Source organism: Marmota monax, unplaced genomic scaffold, assembly GCF_021218885.2.
Source record: "Marmota monax isolate L192 unplaced genomic scaffold, Marmota_monax_Labrador192_F-V1.1 WCK01_AAM20220418_F8-fsc00073, whole genome shotgun sequence".
In the NCBI taxonomy this organism is placed as follows: domain Eukaryota; kingdom Metazoa; phylum Chordata; class Mammalia; order Rodentia; family Sciuridae; genus Marmota; species Marmota monax.
Window position 1 is genome coordinate 3,863,155 of NW_026692846.1, and position 17,059 is coordinate 3,880,213.

Genomic DNA, 17,059 nt, shown 5'->3' on the forward strand with positions numbered 1-17,059 from the left:
ACTTCTCTGTTTTAAAATCCCCAAAGATGCAAAACAGCTTAGGCAGTGTGACTTTCTCTGCGTGTCTTAGTGACATGTTTTTTGCCTTGTCTGCTTTTCTGAGCCATGTCAGGCACTGAAGCAAGTGTGGGGCCATGGTGGCAGCTGAGCGGCAATGTCCTTGTCAAGTGATGGTCAGAGAAAGCTTCATCACCCGTGCCTAACTCGATTGGAACCGTGGTGGCAGCGGTGATCTACGTGACATTTGTGTTAACATGGCCCTCACGCCAGGCTGCCTGGTGCTTTCAGTGGCGGCCTTGCCTATCTGCTGGGAGCTGTTCCAAGCCGCTCTACCCCCACCTCGCTGCTGCTGCTGTGCCCTCTCTGCAGTGCTTGTTTGCTCACACCGAGCCCCCCGTTTGCTGAGACTGCTCCAGGCCCTGCCGGCCCAGCCCTGTCCTTATTCCCACCCCTGTGGCCCTGGCTGCTTCCACCTAACTCCCAGGAACAGGATTTCTTTTCCGGAGATAACATCGGTTAACCCAATACGAAAGTAGCATGTGTTCATTTTAGAAGATAAGGGAAAGTGTATGGAACATAATTTCTAAATTACACTTAATCCCACCACCCAGAGATAATAGCCTGCCTGCCCAGACCCACGTCCAGGTGGCTGCTTGTGCCTCGTGTGCTTCAGGGTGCAGCACAAGGACTGCTTGGGCCTCACTCTTCTGCAGCCTGTCCTTTCCCCAATGTAGCAAGAGCTCACGTGGGCAGTGAGTGCACTCGCCTAAAGCAGTGGCCTCAGCACTCGGGCATCCTGTTGGGGGCACTAGTGGAGGGGTGGCCGGGCTGAGTCTGCTTGTTTGAAAGTGAGTTCTCTAGGTAGGTTTCTGTGGTTTCCTGTCTGCTGAGGATGGGAGGCTGTTACAGTCAGCAGGTTTATCCTGGGTGCCACCTGTTCGCAGCCTCTCGGCGGCAGGTGCTTCTCTGTGTTACTGCTCATCTTCTCCGTACTCATGCTTGGTGGCATCCAGTCATCATCATCATCAAGTAGATGAAGAAACAGAGTTCAGCTAGGTCAGGTGATGTGTCTGGGCTCCCACAGCTGTGTCAGGTGGACCTGAAATCTGTCTCAGTCCATTACTGATCAGGGGCTTTGATTAGATCTCAAAGGTGTGCAAAATGGTCCCAAAGCTCGATTTGGGCTGAGCAGAGCAGAGCCAGGGACCAGCCGAGAGCAAGGACGAGGAAACTGACCAGTTAGCAGAAGTAAAGGGCCCATGTTTGAGATGTGTCCACTCTGGTCCTCTGGGAGGCAAGACCTGCCATAGTGTGTGCAGGTGTGGGCAGAGCCGGGAAGAAGTGTCCTGTGGTGGCTGAGGTAGATGGGTGGGGCTGTGTGCAGGGGTCATGGCTCTGGCCCTGCTTCCCCCATGGCCTCTGTGGTCAGCAGGGTCCTCCTCTGATCCGGCATCCAAGCTCTGCAGCTGTCCTCAAGGTCCATGCTGCGAGGATTCAGGACGGAGGAGCTCCTCTGCAGAGAGACGCCCTCCTCTCAGTGCTGGGGTTCTGAGGCAGCACTTTACGTGGACTTTCATTTGACACATATTTTGTGTTCTAACTGGGCCATGTTTGTTCAATGTTAGGAGAAATCTTGGTCCTGGAATTTCTGTTGCAGGTAGAACAAGTAGGCTCCTGGCGGCACTCCGCTGGTCAGCCATGGCGGCAGACTCTCCCTAAAGTCAGGAAATTAAAGCAAAGCTTGACTTCTTCGACGTCACACTACACATCACAAGAGTTTGGGGGAGTCGCGGGACCCTCCCCTATAAGCCCTGTCAGTCCCAGAAGTCAGGTTGGCCAGCCTCACCTTGCCCTTGCTAGAGGAAAGAAATGGCAGACCACATGACAGTCCCAGGTGTCTCTGACCCCTGTGGCATGGGTTGCTCTGCTCAGGCCTGGTGGCCAAAGCCACCTGTGGAGCCTGATGTCCATGAGGAAGGATGTCCTCCTCCCTGTGGCAACACTGAGTGGGGCCTGTGTGCTGTGCATGATGGCCAGGGGCTGCCTGCCTCAAGCGGCCCCAGGGGCTGAGCCCGGGGAGCCCGACTGAGCAGCGACTCGCAGCCTCCCGTCCTTTCATTTTGAATGGTACTGTTGTTCTCAGGTGCTGCAGTAATGCTTGACAAATTCTCTGTGAATGAGGGGAAAAATTGAAGCATTAATCATCCAGAGAATGGCATTTTCTAATTTGGATTTGTGGCAAAACAACTCTGGGTGATTTTTGTTCTTTATTTTCAACACGGCTTCTCTGACAGGTCATCGCCAGCTGCTCTAGAGCAATAAATCAGAGTCACATTTTCAGGGTGAGGTGGTTTTAATTTCTCATTGTGGTATTCATGTCTCCCTCCCTCCTCTGCACATGAAACTCGCAGTCCCTAATGGCAATGATAAGACATGATGGTCAGGGCCTCGGTCTTATCAAGATGGGGGGACAAATGACAAGGATCCACACACAGCCTGCTGCGTCCCCCTCCCAAGACTATGCAGTCAGTTTGCAGACTGGACCGTGTGCTCCCTAGAGAGCAGAGCTCTGTCTAGCCCACAGGCTGGGAAGCTCAGACCCAGCGCTTTGTGCAACCTTGTGGCTTGGGTTTGTTTTATCTGTGCAAACAAGGGACTGGACTAGGTGCTGTGTAAGGTCCCATTCAGCGGAAAGTTTTTCATGCTGCAGACAGAGTAGCGTTGGGGAGCTAGCTGTCTTCAGGTGTGTGTGCCAGACTCTGGAGATGAGCCTGTCCTTGTATGTGGTCCTGCCAGTGAGCCCTTGTCCGGGTTCTGCCCTTACTCTCCCCTTCCTGCTCTGGGAACTGGGGTGTTCATGCCTGGCGCCCAAGGGATTGTAGGTGGCATGGGGCCCTGTGGGCTGGCTTTCAGTAAACAGCAGTGGTCTATTGGTAGTTTTCTTTTTCCAGAGCAGAGAAGAGCCCCACAAGGTTAAGTGAGCTCTCAATGACCTCAGAGCTCTGAGCTGCAGAGATGGGGTAGCCTCATCTGGATTTGAGGCCAGGAGGTGGGAGAACTAGGGTCAGGGCCTTGGTCTTGCTTGGTATCCAGGATGAAGGGATTGGCCCTGGCACCCAAGCAGGGGTCCCAGCAGAGCCCTGGGTGTGGGCTGTGTTCTGAGAGCTTGATGCACTTACACTGTCTCTGGGACAGGTGAGCACCCAGTGATGTAATGTCAGGATAACCTTTGTCATCAGGTAACATTTATTAAGATATTCTTGTCAGGTAACCTTTGTGGGGCTACCTTCAAACATCCCCCCTCTTGCTGAGCCTTACTTGTCTTTTCTGTCAGAAAGTGGTGGTGCAAGCCTGGGTCTCCAGGGCCCCCAGCTGCAGAAGGCGAGTCACTAGGGTTGGTTGACGATGAAGTCACTCTGTGTAATAATGTCCCTCCACTAGGGCCACGAACCAGTGAGTATGTGTCCTGTCAGAAGGGTCCAGGAGGGTTGAGATTACCTTTGCATACTAATCTGTCACTGGCACCTTTTGTCCTTTCAGTGTCTGGGCTGGGATAAGGGACTGTAGACAGCAGTCTGTTTCCTTGAAGGCTGGCTCCCCTTGCTTGTCTGCTGAGAATGTAAAGCAGATGATCATCTCCACGGCTTTGATCCGGTCATCAACTCCCCGTCTTCCCACGTGGTGCTGGGCCAGCCATCCCTCTTCCTATGCCCTGGTTGGATTTGCTGCATTTAGCTGTTTCTCCTGTCTCTCACATTCCATCTTGACAACAGGTTGGCTGCAGCTCTGGAGCCCCTCCCCATGCCTGTCCCTTCCTGAGAGTCAGGAGGGAGGGGTAAGGGGTGTACAACCATCAAGGAGCACAGCCCTTTATAAGCACTGTCCTCTGATCTGTCACATCTAAGACATCCTAGAGGTCCCAGGAATGAGGGGAGTGGAGTTACGGCTGTCTGTCCCAGCTCTGGGCCACATGTGGCTTCACGTACCTGCTTTGTCTTGCCCACGCATAGCAGAGAGGTTCAGAGCAGCGACCTACTCACAGCAGCAAACACTTATTTCGATGGCTTTCTGTGTGTGAGGTGCTGCTTCTAGGACTGGAGAATCTGGAACCAGCAGGGGAGTGGTAACGTTTTTGCAGATGAACGTGCGACATTTTGGACCCCAGAAGAGAGTAAAGGGTTGTAAGCAGAGGGCCAAGCCAGGAGTGGAGTGAGGGCAGGCCTCGGGCCTGGCTGTGGCTCCGCCTGCTCTGCCTGGGCCTGCATGACTGCTGTCTCATGGATACCCTTGCAGGTCCCTGCAGCATTGCTTGGCAACAGTCTGCAGCCAGGGGTAACTCAAAGTCCCCTCACACACCACCCTCCCGGTGGGAACGGCCCCATGGTGTTCCGAGTCTCAGTTTCAGAAAGGCCTGTTGTTATCATTCTGGAAGACGGTAGAGCCCTGTGAATCAGGAAGGAAGGAGAGGCTGGCAGCATGATGACTGCTGGGAGAGGACACCAAAACCAAGCACCAGCACCTGCCCAGCCTCGAGACAGGCCAAGCTTTCCTCTGCAAGTCTGAACCGTCTCAGGAGAGAGGATTCCTAAAGCTGTGCAAAGGCACTTTATCTACTAAATGTGACTGATGCTGTTCCATTATGGTGGCACTGAGCAGTAAGTGTGTTGGCCTACAGCTCAACTCTGCTCTCAAGTCTGCTGTGAGGTGCTGTGAAAAACCTGGAGAACTTACGTCCTGACAAGTGACAGGGTCATCACCTGGTACCTGCCAGGGAAGGCAGCAAGAAATCCTAGGGCACCGAACCTCCGAGGATGGTAGTAACTAGCACATTCTGAAGAGTCACTTTGTGAGATTTAAAACTGGAACTAACCACAGTTACCAATTTCATTAGGCACTTGATAGTCACAAATTTTCCACAAAATGGGCTTGCTGTTGGAGCGTGGTACGTGCCGTGGAGACTCCGTGGGCTCCTGCAGGCTCTCCCCACAAGCGGTGGTTAAGCCTTGTCCGTGCGGCAGCAGCCACGAGTTGTGGGTGCCTCCAAAGAGTGTGATGTGGTCTCCTGAAGGCTCCCCTGGCCTCCTGGGATGGAAAGCCAGACAACAAAAGGAGAGGCGCCATCAGCAGCCCATTCAGAGCAGTCTGGCACTCAGAGGCAGGAACTCCAGGCAGAGGCGCAGGAGCAGGAGGGTCCCTAAACTGGGAGTGGACACAGGTCTTCCAGCCATGATTCGCTCAGTCCCCACCACAGCCCTGAGGGCGCTGCACCCCACAGACACTATCCTGCTTTCCACGCAAAGAAGCTGCAGTCGGGGGGTTCAGTCTCTGGCCAGACCTAGGATTCAGGCCCAGGCTTTTCTGATTCTCAGCTTACAACTAAATACTTTTGGGGTGAGACATTAACATTGTGTGCATCTTGTGATGCAACTCTGTGGGATTATTGAGTTAGAGTGAATGGCACATTTTTAAAATGCACAATTTGATAACTATTGATGCCCATAGGAACCCAAGAAATCTCCAGCACACTGCATATACAAATGCTTTTTTACCCCCAAAAGTTCTTTGGGCCCCTTTGGGATTTATCCCCAGGCACCCACTGCCCTGCCTTCGGCACCACACATTAGCTGCATGTCCTGGAATTTTATGTGAAGGGCCTTTTGCTGCGTCCTCGTTTGTCTTCGACATTCATCACAGTGATTCTGAGGTTCACCCACACTGTCGGCACCCAGCAATGACTTGTTCTGCTCGCAGCTGATAAGTGTTTCATTCTGAGGATGTGCCACTATGCGTGTCCCTCCCCTGTTGGTGGACATTCAGGTCTTCTACCCTGGTGGCTGCTCTGCTGAGAACTGCGATGGCCGTGCAAGTGTTAGGCTTACACGGACAGGTTTCCGGCTCCCTTGGTGAACACCTTGGGGGCGATGCTGGCTAGGCCTGCGGACAGCTGTGGGAGAGAGAGCTCCTGCAGCAGCCCTCTCCCTGTGTTGCCAGTGGAGGTGGGCATCTCTCGGTGGTCTCACATGTCATTTCCCTGACGACTGTGGATGCTGGCATCTTCTCGTGTGCCTCTGGGCCACTCGTTTGTCTTCCCCCCAACTGCCCTTTTTTTGTTTAGCAAGTGCTGAAGTTTGTGTGTTTTTATTTTCTTCTATATCTCTTTCTGTATTCTCCAGATTTGTAAAATTTGTTATTCTTTTTAGTTACACATAACAGTAGAGAGCATTTTGACATATCATAGGTACATGGAGTAGGACTCCCCATTCTTGTGGCTGTACGTGATGTGGAGTTATGCGGCTCATGTAGTCATGTGCGAACGTAGGAAGGTTATGTCCGATTCTTTCTACTGTCTTTCCTGTTCCTATCCCCGTCCCTTCCCTTCATTCCCCTTTGTCTAATCCAAACACTTCCGTTCTCCCGCCTCTTTACTGTGCATCAGTATCTGCATATCAGAGAGAACATTTGGCTTTTGGCTTATTTCACTTAGCATGATCGTCTCCAGTTCCATCCGTTTACCATCAAATGCCGTAGTTTCATTCTTCTTTATGACTGAGTATATAGACCACGTTTTTAATCCATTCATCTGTTGAGGGCACCTAGATTGGTTCCATAGCTTAGCTATTGTGAATTGAGCTGCTATAAACATTGATGTTTGCCCATTTTTTAAAAACAGTTGGGCTGAGTTCTCATCATTGAGTTTTGCGAGTTCTTTGTACACTGTGGAGGCCAGGCTTGTGTGTGATCTGTGTTGTGGCGTCCCTTCGTCTAATGTGCAGATCCAGGTGTTAAGTCTGGCCCTGGCAGGGCCTGTGCAGCTGGAAAGGAGGAGTCCCTCCCGTCTTGGTGGACATGCCTCAGTGGGGCTGGCGTCTGCGGTCTGTGCTGGCTCTTGTGCTGTGATGTCAGGAGCTGTCCCAGAGCAACTTGTTGCTGCAGCTACCAGGACTAATCAGCACCCAGAGTGAAGGCCACACCTCAGTCCGTGGAGGACCCCGCTTCTCTGCATTCTCCCCAACTCCAGCCCACAGTTTTCCCAGGCCAGCCACACCTGCTCCCTTCTTTCTGGCCCTGGTCTGACCCCTCCTCTTGGCTCCTTGGTTTAGCCAGAGCTGGAGCCAGCCCTTCCTAAATCCAGGCAGAGATGGTCACATGGCTCCCTGCTGGGACCATGGCTAGTGCCACACTGGTGAGGTCACTCTCCCAGCACTTCCTCAAGGCCTCAGCACGCCTAGTCCCCCTCCTGTCGCAGAGTAGTGCTGCAACCCCGGGAAGTGTGTCCCTGCCCATCTGCTGTCCTCCCCAGTAGCTGGGAATTCTGTGGGAGGCTCAGTTTCCAAATCAGTAAAAATGAGAGAAACAGTGCATGCCCCTCGGGGCTCCAGGGCCAGGTGGGGTTGGTGGCTGTGACTGCTTGGTCCTGCCTGCTGCTGCTTTTGTGGTCCTGAGCCCATCTGAGAACAGGGCCCGGTCCACAGAAGACAGCATGTGTGGGAATTGGTGATTCGCATTCTAATTCTGCCTGTGAACTGTGCTTCTGTGAGTGAATTTTGACTTTCTGGAAATAAAATTTTATTTTCTAAATTTGTATCGTTTTATTCCATATATGTGTCCTATAAATATATTTGGTATCTATGCTATTTGTTGATGGTGATGAGAGTGTTATTTTATACACAGATGATAATCAGGCAGTCTCCGGTTTGTAAATCCCTCTGAGAACTCCCGACTTGGTATTTCTGTTCTCCTGACGGCTGTTTGGTCTGGAGAAGGGCCTCTGCAGTCCTGCAGGCTGGTCTCTGTGCAGCCCCTCTGCTCCCTGCCTCCACATGCTCAGGCCCTTGGGCTCTGGACCCTCTTTCTCACAAGTCACCCCCACAGGCCAGCTGGGCACACATATGGCCTGATTTCTGCCCAAGGGAGGTTAGCAGCTGCCAGACAAGGAGGCTGATGAGGGGAGGCTGATGAGGGGAGGCAGGAGCTGGGAGTGGCTGGTATGTCACCCTTACCGTATCCCCCCGGAGGGAGCCTGGAGGCCTGCACCAGGTATGCAGAGGAGACAGGAGCAGGCCTGGGGAGCAGGCCCACAGAGGGGAACACTTTGCAAGGGCAGGTGACCACACCTGGCACCTGACCAGGACTGAAGGCGAAGGAGAAGGAGACATTCATGGTGAGCTGTGGCTGAGTAGGCCCTCTGTGCCAGGGGCACATGGAAGGGTACTTCCTGGGGAGAAGCAGACTTGGAGACAGGGTCTGGTTTGGATATATTGAGATTGAGGGAATCAAAGAGCAGTAAAGCAACCAGGATTTCCAAAAAGGTTTTCTGATTAAGAGTATTCTATCTCAGTTAAACCACGCCATCTCTGTTTAGGTAAGAGTTTTGTTCACCTTCCAGGTGACATTCTGATTTAATGGTGACCAGGACACTTTTCTGAGTCACAGCTTGTATGGCAGGCTTACCTGCAATGCCTTCTGCACATTGGTGCTCTGCCCTGGGGACCGAGTGGCCTCTGCGGGCTCTCTGTGATGCTATCAGGGCACAACTGTGTTTTGTAAAGAGCCTTCGTTCCCCTGGATACGGGGCCACATTTGCCTTGTCAGAGCTCACATGACCCACTAGGTGCAGCTCCTGTGGCTAGGCACAACGTAGGCAAGGGCCAAGCCTCAGTTTTCTCTTCTGTCAAATATAGGTCACCACCCTTAGACAGTTGGAGGTGAAATGAGTGGCTTGTGGACACCTGGCCTTGGGGAGTATGTTGTGACGCCAGCTCTCCCTGGAGCCGCCTGGGCCTACATGCAGGTGCAGCCTGAGACTGACGTTGGTGTCCAGGCTCTGCTGCTCTGCACGCCAGCAGCCTCCGAGAGAGTCGGCTCTTAGGCTGCAGTCGCCTGGCGTCCCAGAGGAGGATCCTTGCAGCTGGCAGGGAAAACTTCTCGTCAGGAAAGACAGATGTAGCGTGATAATCTTTATAGGTTCAGCTCCACTTACTGGGAGATTTTGATACTTGGGCATTCTCGTTTCCATGGAGGCGGATAACAGAAGCCCTGTGGTCCTTCAGTCCTTTGCTCTGTTTCCATTGTCAGAGTCCTGTGCTGCGGTGGAGTTGGTTTTCTAGTCTGATCCAGCTGTAGCTGTTCTAGGAAGCTACCTGAGGATCTGACTCTGTTGGTTCTTTGGCTTCTGGTTGGTTTGATGAGAGAAGCTGCCCTGGGACTTCTCAAGTGCAGGGATCACACTTCTGTGGATTGCTCTGGCCTCTTGCCTTTACTAAGACGCCCAGGAGAAGAATTGCTAGAATTTCCAGACTCTCTTGGCCTCGAGCTGGAAGACAGGTGTACACCCTGGCCCCGCCGGCCTGGTGTGAGCTGGGTGGGTTCTGGCTGCTCCCTCCCTCCCTGCTTCAGCATGAGGCACAGGACGGTCCTGTAGTTCCTTTGGAAACAGACCTGGCTCCTGGCCTGAGGCCTCTGGGCACCATTCTGGGTGTCACCTGGAGTGGAGGGAGGAGGCCACACCTCACCTTGGATGCCCTCCCCCATACACAGCAGGCCTCTGGCCACCCTGTGGCTGCCCAGTCACATCTGCTGGAGGCTCCACAGAGACCTGGCTCCTGGCAATCACATTATTGTGTGAGCCTCAGTTTCTTCATCTGCTTTGTGAAGATAAAACCCAGTTGAAGGAGGGAAATGAGACTAAGCCTGTTAGCACAGGGAAGATACTACCCTGTCCCTCTGACATTCATTCTATTCTCTTTACCTCGGGTTTTCACTTTTATGATTTCCTGTCTTCTAAAAACTAGCCTTGGACCCTCATGTCGGTGGGGGCCACCTGCCCATCTGCTTAGCTATCCACTCGGCCACCAGAGTACAGGTGCACAGTCCTCGTGGAGGCTGCCGGACCTTGTCGTCTGGCCTCACGGGCCTCTTCTTTCATCCCTCACCCCCTCGTCCTGGCCAACTCTGCCCCGGTCCTAGCTGACCTGTGTTCTAACACGGTAGGCCCTGCACCTGTTGCCCTGTGCCTGGGCACCTGGGCACCTGGACAGGTCCTCCCCGGCCCCTGGCCGCCAGGCCTGGTGCCGCAGTGCTCCTCTCTGCTGTCCCTGGAGCTTTTCAGGCAGGGCCCAGGGTTCCTTTCGTACTCCAGTAGCATCTGCACCTCCTGTGTGGGAGCACTGGTCACAACTTGCCACACACTTGATGACCATCTGCCTTTCTGGGGTCCTCCTCTTCCAGGATCCTGCAGCTCCTGGACGGAGGTTCACCTCACGTCCCCTGTGCAGCATGGCAGTTGCTGCCTGAATGTTGTCCAGCTGCTTGTTGGGTGTGGCCGGGTTCCTGCCCTCTGATCTGGCCCCGGGAAGCATCCCTCCTTGACCTGTGACCCAGGCTGGCAGCTCCTCCTTAAGCACCAGCCGGTGGTGGGAGGTGAGACCTTGCCAACCTAGGAGACTGCCACCAAGTGGGTCCTGTTCAACCCGGCAGCCAGTGGACGCTGACCCCACCTGGCAGGGCTGTGGCCTCCCCTTCAGAGACACGCTGAGGTGCAGCATGGCCTCAAGGGCAGTGGCTCAGAAGCAGACACAGGGTCCACACCCACCTCACTTGTTCCCTGATCCCCTCCATGAATCCAGCCAGTTTTTGAGAACCTCTTAGAGAGTGAGAGGAGCCCGAGGGTCTGTAAAGGGCCAGCCTTCCACCTCGGGAAAGGTGCCGGCCTCTGTCTGGCAGGCCCCTGGCCTCTCTGAGCCCCTGCACCTGGGTGCCTGGGGGGGGGGGGCTTTTCCAGAGTCCTGTGCCCTGACATGCCTCTGCAGGAGGGCCAGGAAGCACACAGGCACCCTGTTACCCCAGGCCCATGAGCTGCAAGAGAGCCCATTTCTGTGAGAATCAGAAAGCAGGAGTAGGGCTCTATGCCCTGCCCTGGGCCCCACTTAGGGGCAGTCGCTTTGCAGGTAGCACATGCCCTCTGTGAAGACCAGGACAGAGGCTCAGGGACCTGGCGACTTGCCTACAGGCATAGCCGGTACAGGCAGACCCAGGCAAGACCCAGATTTTTCAAATTTGAAAGAATAGTAGGAAACCTGCAAAGAGTTTAAAAGGTTTTTCTTTTCTTTATTTATTTCTCTTTATTTCTCTAATTGGGCAAGGGGTACTAGAGATTGAACTCAGGGGTCACTCAAATACTGAGCCACATCCCCAATCCTATTTTGTATTTTATTTAGAGCAGAGTTTCACTGAGCTGCTTAGCATCTCGCTGTTACTGAGGCTGGCTTTGAACTTGTGATTCTCCTGCCTCAGCCTTCTGAGCCTCTGGGATTATAGGCGCGTGCCACTGCACCTGGCCTTAATAGGTCTTTTAATCTCAGGGCAAATGTCCTCAGAATCGCTAGTGAGCAGTGCTGGGGAAACCCAGAAACCCACTCTTGGAGACAAGGCACATGTTTGGAAATGCTGGGAGGATTGCTCAGGCACAATGGGCAGGCTTCTGCCAGACTTGCAGGGGGCCCAAGGTCTGAGTGTGCATTACCTCCAGGGCAGGTGCTCTCCAGTGGCTGTCCAGGTCCTTCTCTGGGCTGTGCTTGAGGGAAACTCAGCAGAAGGGAAAGCAGGATGAAGGAAACAGCTTTCCCCAGTGGAGTAATGGTGCAGTGGGAGACAGACACCTTGACATTAGCCTCAGTGAAATGCTGCTTGTGAACATGGAGCAGTGCATGAAAAGAATACCCTGAAAACTACAGAACACTAAAGAAAGAAATTAAGGACCTTAGAAGATGGAAATATCTCCCTTGTTCTTGGATCGGCAGAATCAATACTATCAAAATTAACATACTACCAAAGGCACCATACAGATTTAATGCAATTCCAATCAAAATCCCAATGACATTCCTCATAGAAATAGAAAAAGCAATCATGAAATTCATCTGGAAAAATAAGAGATTCAGAATAGCTAAAGCAATGCTTAGCAAGAACAGTGAAGCAGGAGGCATCACTATACCAGACCTTAAACTATACTACAGAGCCATAGTAACAAAAAACGGCTGGTATAGGCACCAAAATAGACTGGTAGACCAGTGGTACAGAATAGAGGAATCAGAGACAAACCCACTTAAATACAGTTATCTCATATTAGATGAAGGCACCAAAAACATATATTGGAGAAAAGATAGCCTCTTCAACAAATGGTGCTGGGAAAATTGGAAATCCATGTGCCGCAAAATGAAATTAAACCCCTATCTCTCACCCATGCACAAAACTCAACTTAAAGTGGATCAAAGACCTAGGAATTAAACCAGAGACCCTGTACCTAAAAGAAAAAAATAGGCCCAAATCTTTATCATGTTTGATTAGGCCCCAAATTCCTTAATAAGACTCCTATAGTGTAAGAAATAAAATCAAGAATCAATAAATGGGATATATTCAAACTAAAAAGCTTCTCAGCAAAAGAAACAATCAGTGAAGTGAATAGAGAGCCTACAGAATGGGAGCAAATTTTTACCACACGCACATCAGATAGAGCACTAATCTCCAGGATATATAAAGAACTCTAAAATCTTGACACCGAAAACAAAACAAACAAACAAACAAAAAAAACCAAATAGCCCAATCAATAAATGGGCCAAGGAACTGAACAGATACTTCTACAATCTATCAATCAACAAACATATGAAAAAATAGTCAATATCTCTAGCAATTAGAGAAATGCAAATCAAAACTCCTCTAAGATTTCATCTCATTCCAGTCAGAATGGCAGCTATCAAGAATACAAGCAACAATAAGGGTTGGCGAGGATGTGGGGAAAAGGCACACTCGTACATTGCTGGTGGGACTACAAATCCATGCGAGCAATCTGGAGAGCAGTATGGAGATTCCTTGGAAAACTTGGAATGGAACCACCATTTGGCCCAGCTATCCCACTCCTCGGACTATACCCAAAGGACTTTAAAACAGCATTCTACAGGGACACAGCCACATCAATGTTTATAGAGCACAATTCACAATAGCTAAACTGTGGAACCAACCTAGATGCCCTTCAGTAGATGAATGGATAAAGAAAATGTGGCATATATACACAATGGAATACTACTCAGCATTAAAAGGGAATAAAATCATGGCATGTTCAGGTAAATGGTGGAGTTGGAGAATATTAATAATGCTAAGTGAAGTTATACAATCCCCCAAAAAACAAATGCCGAGTGTTTTCTCTGATATGAGGATGCTGATTCTTAATGGGGATTGTGGAGGCATGGGAGAAATGCAGGAACTTTAGATTGGGCAAAGGGGAGAGAGGGGGTAGGGAAAGGGCAGGTGGGTAGGAAAGACAGTGGAATGAGATGGACATGGTACCCCAAGAGCATGTGTGAAGACACAAATGGTGTGACTCTACTTTGTGTACAACCAAAGACATGAAAAATTGTGATCTCTATGTGTACTCTGAATTGAAATGCATTTTGCCATCATGTATAACAAATTAGAATAATAAATAAATTTTTTAAAAAAGAATACACAAAACAACCAGCATTTATCTAGCATTTTATAGCTCATGAAATGTCTCCATAAAAGCTTTCCTGTTGATCTTTAGTGGAACTTCCTGTAATGGCCATAATCTTTTACAGTAGCTTTATTGAAACATGATTTACATTCTGTACAATTCATCCACTTGAGGTGTACAACCAGTTGGCTCCCAGGTAACTCCTGGGGTTGTGCAGTGTCCCACAGTCCACCTCAAAACATTTTTGTCACCCCAAAAGTATCAGCTATGGTTTTTCAAGCCCCAGTTATATACTGAGGAAGTCAAGTGGACTCTCCCAGGGCCTCACCAACGCTACACTATGGAATGTCCATTTTGCAGGTGACATATCTGAGGCCTGGGAGCACTTGGGCCACTGCCCCTGGTCACAGATCTGACACACAAAGAAGATTGGAGTCCAGCCAGTGAGGCCCCAGAGCCTTTCCCCTCCTTCCACACGGCTTTCCCCCCTGAGGCCAACTCAGGGCAGACCCTGGACAGGCATCCCCCAAGGAGGAGGCGCGCCTGGACTCCGGCTTGCCCGTTCCTGCTACAAGAGGCCTTGGGGAATATGGGCCCTGCTTGTGCCACACTTGTGATCAGATGGTTTGGGGGGCCAGTGACCTGCTGATGGAAAAGCTGCTTTCTCGGGAGCCTGTGTGAAGGGAGATCAGTGAAAAATGGCCACCCCCCCAGCCCACAGAATTCAGTCCTCCACGTGCCTCTGCAGTTTGCAGAGGGAGGGCGGCTGGCAGCCAGTGGCATTGAGGGTGTCTCTTATTTTATTAGGCACTGCCTTCTGTGCTGAGGAAAGGAAGTACTTGAAGGTCCTAAAATAAATGTCCCTCTATAGAAGTGCAAGGTAAGGGTTTGCTGTCCCCAGAGCAGTGCTGGCTGGAGCTACAGAGAAGCTCCTTCTGTCCTCACACTTCTAGGCCAGCTTCTCTGCAGCCAGCGGAAGCTTCGCTCTTTCCACTAATGCAGGATAAATGCGTTCAAACAATGTGAGTGTGTATCAGTGTTGAAGGGAACATTTCAAGGGCTGCCTGCCCCGTGTCATTCATTCTCTTAACAAATGTATAGAGCCAGCTCCGGGCTGCGGAGACTAAAGTAACTGAGATGTGGCCCTCAACCTTAAGCCAATAAGCCTGGATACCAGGAGTGAGGGTCAGTAAGGGCTGGCTACAGAGTCCTTCCAGTGGGCTTGCAGGGCAGGGGTGGCAGGGGACTCAGGGAAGCCCCGGAGGGAGGGCCAGGTGGGCCCCCGAGCTCGGGTGCTCTGTGGGGCCTGAGCTCCTGCCTGCTGTCTCACTGCACTCCAGAGACCATGCTGGGTTCCGTGGATGCTCTTGAGCTCCATTTACCCCTCTGTCAAGTGAGGGTGGGATCATAGGCTCAACATAAGCATAGACAAGACTGTGTGTGTATGGGCTCTCTCAGCACAGGCTCGGGGCAGGGGGACGGCGGGGGGGGGGGGGAGTCTTCCCTGTTCTCAGTGTCCTGCAGGGTCAGATGGACCCAGGCAGATTTAGAAACCAGTCCTGCAGCTGCATAGGCCACAGCAGGCCAGGGGGTGGGAAGGCTGCCGCCAGTGCACCCAGGAACAGTGCATGCATTTCCGGCCTTCCAGCACCCTCTCACTCATACTACACAGGATCTTACAGATGAGGGTTTATTTATCCCAGCAAATGAAAACTGACCCATGGTGTCTGCACCGTGAAGTACTTTAACGTAGCAAGGCGGTGCGGAGACTAGAGGAAAACACACCTGGACGAGCCTCCAGAAGCCCTGGAGTAGTGTGATCATGCATTTTACAACATCCACAGAAGCTCTGTCCTGGGAGACATGCGCAGGGCCTGGTCCTCCCCTCCACTGGGATTCATGTCTAGTCCCTTCAGTGAACCTACAGAGACCATCGCAAAGTGCCAAGGGTGTTACATGTGTCAGTGTCCCCACCTCGGTGACCCTTGGCCCTGTAAGTAGTCGTCCCTATTTACAGAATCAGGTTGTGTGTAGAGGAGTTAGGAGCACATGGAAGAGGACCAGGTGAGGGAGAGCTGCTTGTTCCCCATGTTCCTGGCCTGTCCCGGCACTGCTCCCCTCACAGCCAGCAGGTGGCTGTGAGAGGCCCAGCCTCCTCTTCCCTCTGCCCACTCACTGGGAAGATGCCTCTACTCTGAGGTCCTGGAATATATTCTCCTGTTCCTGGGAGGACAGGGAGCCAGAGGCCAAATTCTTGTCCCAGGGTAGCCATTCACAGGAGGTGACCAGCCCCAGCCCTCAGCAGAACATCTTCTTTACCTGAAACAGAAAGAGCTGTTAGGAACAACACCACCAAAGAACTGTTAGAACCAGTGTGTCCTGGGCAAAGACCCAGCGCTGCCACCCTGTAGGAGCTGCTTGGACGGTCATGACTCTGATACCCTAGGTCCAAAGGAGGCAAGTGGCTGGCTGTGGGCCATGTGCATGCTGGCCCACCTCCTCTTCATGTGGTCTCCCAGGCTAATGATTTCCAGGGGCTTTGCTGCAATTAGCCAAAAGCATGAGCCATGTTTTTGAACTACTTTGGACTCTCTCTAGTGTGAGATTGTGCAGCTATTCCCTGATGTGCGCTGCCCCATGCCAGTCTGAGTTCTCAACACATGCGAACAGGGATGTGTGCACAAGGTTGCAGTGGCAGGAGCAGGCAGGTGGGCTTTCCTGCAAAGGCCATTGAGGCAAGAGGGGAGGACTGTGGCTTCAGTGAGGTATCAAGAGTCCGTCACTGTTATGAAAGAGTGCTCCCTACTTGAGAAGGCAGCCAGAAAGTGGCCCTGGGCACTAAGCTGGCCATCAACTTGCACTTATTGTGGTAGCTCCCGCAGCCGGCACTGAACAGAGACATTGCACTCCTTTCAGCTGTCCCTCTAGGTGCAAGCAGTATGATCACATTTCATAGAGGTGCTCAGGGAACGAAGGCCTTGACCAAGGTCCAGTGCAAGCTGTGGAGAGCTAGGAATCTAGCCCCAGTGGTTAGCCCTGAAACCATACTCCCTCCTCTGTCCCAGTGTGCCTTGGCACCTGCAGCCCTGGGCAAATTGCCACCATTCATCCTCAGCTCCTTCCCTTTTGGAGTGATGGCAGCAGGTGGTTGCTCCCCCCCCCCCCGCCCTTGGTGGCTCTGTACTTGGCCTCCTGCTTTCCACACCTGGGTTTTGCCACACTGTCCTATACAAGTCCTTCAAGTGGCTTGCCGTTCCCGGGTAACATTGGTGTCTTTAAATGTGACAGGACTCCAAACACAACGGTTTCAGTTCTCACTGAAGCCATTGCCAGTCCTGTGCTGGCTTTAGAGCAGGGTCCCCTACTAGGGCAGCCTCAATGCTGGCTGTTCCTCAAAGATGCTGGCCTTGAAGCTGTTGGATAGCACAGGACCCATCTTGCCGCAGGTGGCGAGTTCCTCTTCAGGAGCACCTCCTGCAGCTTCCAGGCTGCCAGTCACAGAGCTGTCCTCCATTCCTGGTGGGCAGGAAGGCGCAGGGGCAGGTTAGAGCTAGGGAGGAGCTGGGCATGCTCCTC

The 17,059-nt window shown here is 52.1% G+C and overlaps 1 protein-coding gene across 3 annotated transcripts in view; it reads left to right on the plus strand.

Moving 5' to 3' along the window:
- The window catches only part of Trappc9 (trafficking protein particle complex subunit 9), a 499,910-nt gene that overhangs the window by 363,271 nt on the left and 119,580 nt on the right, over positions 1–17,059 (plus strand). The gene's annotated exons all lie outside the window — the stretch shown is intronic.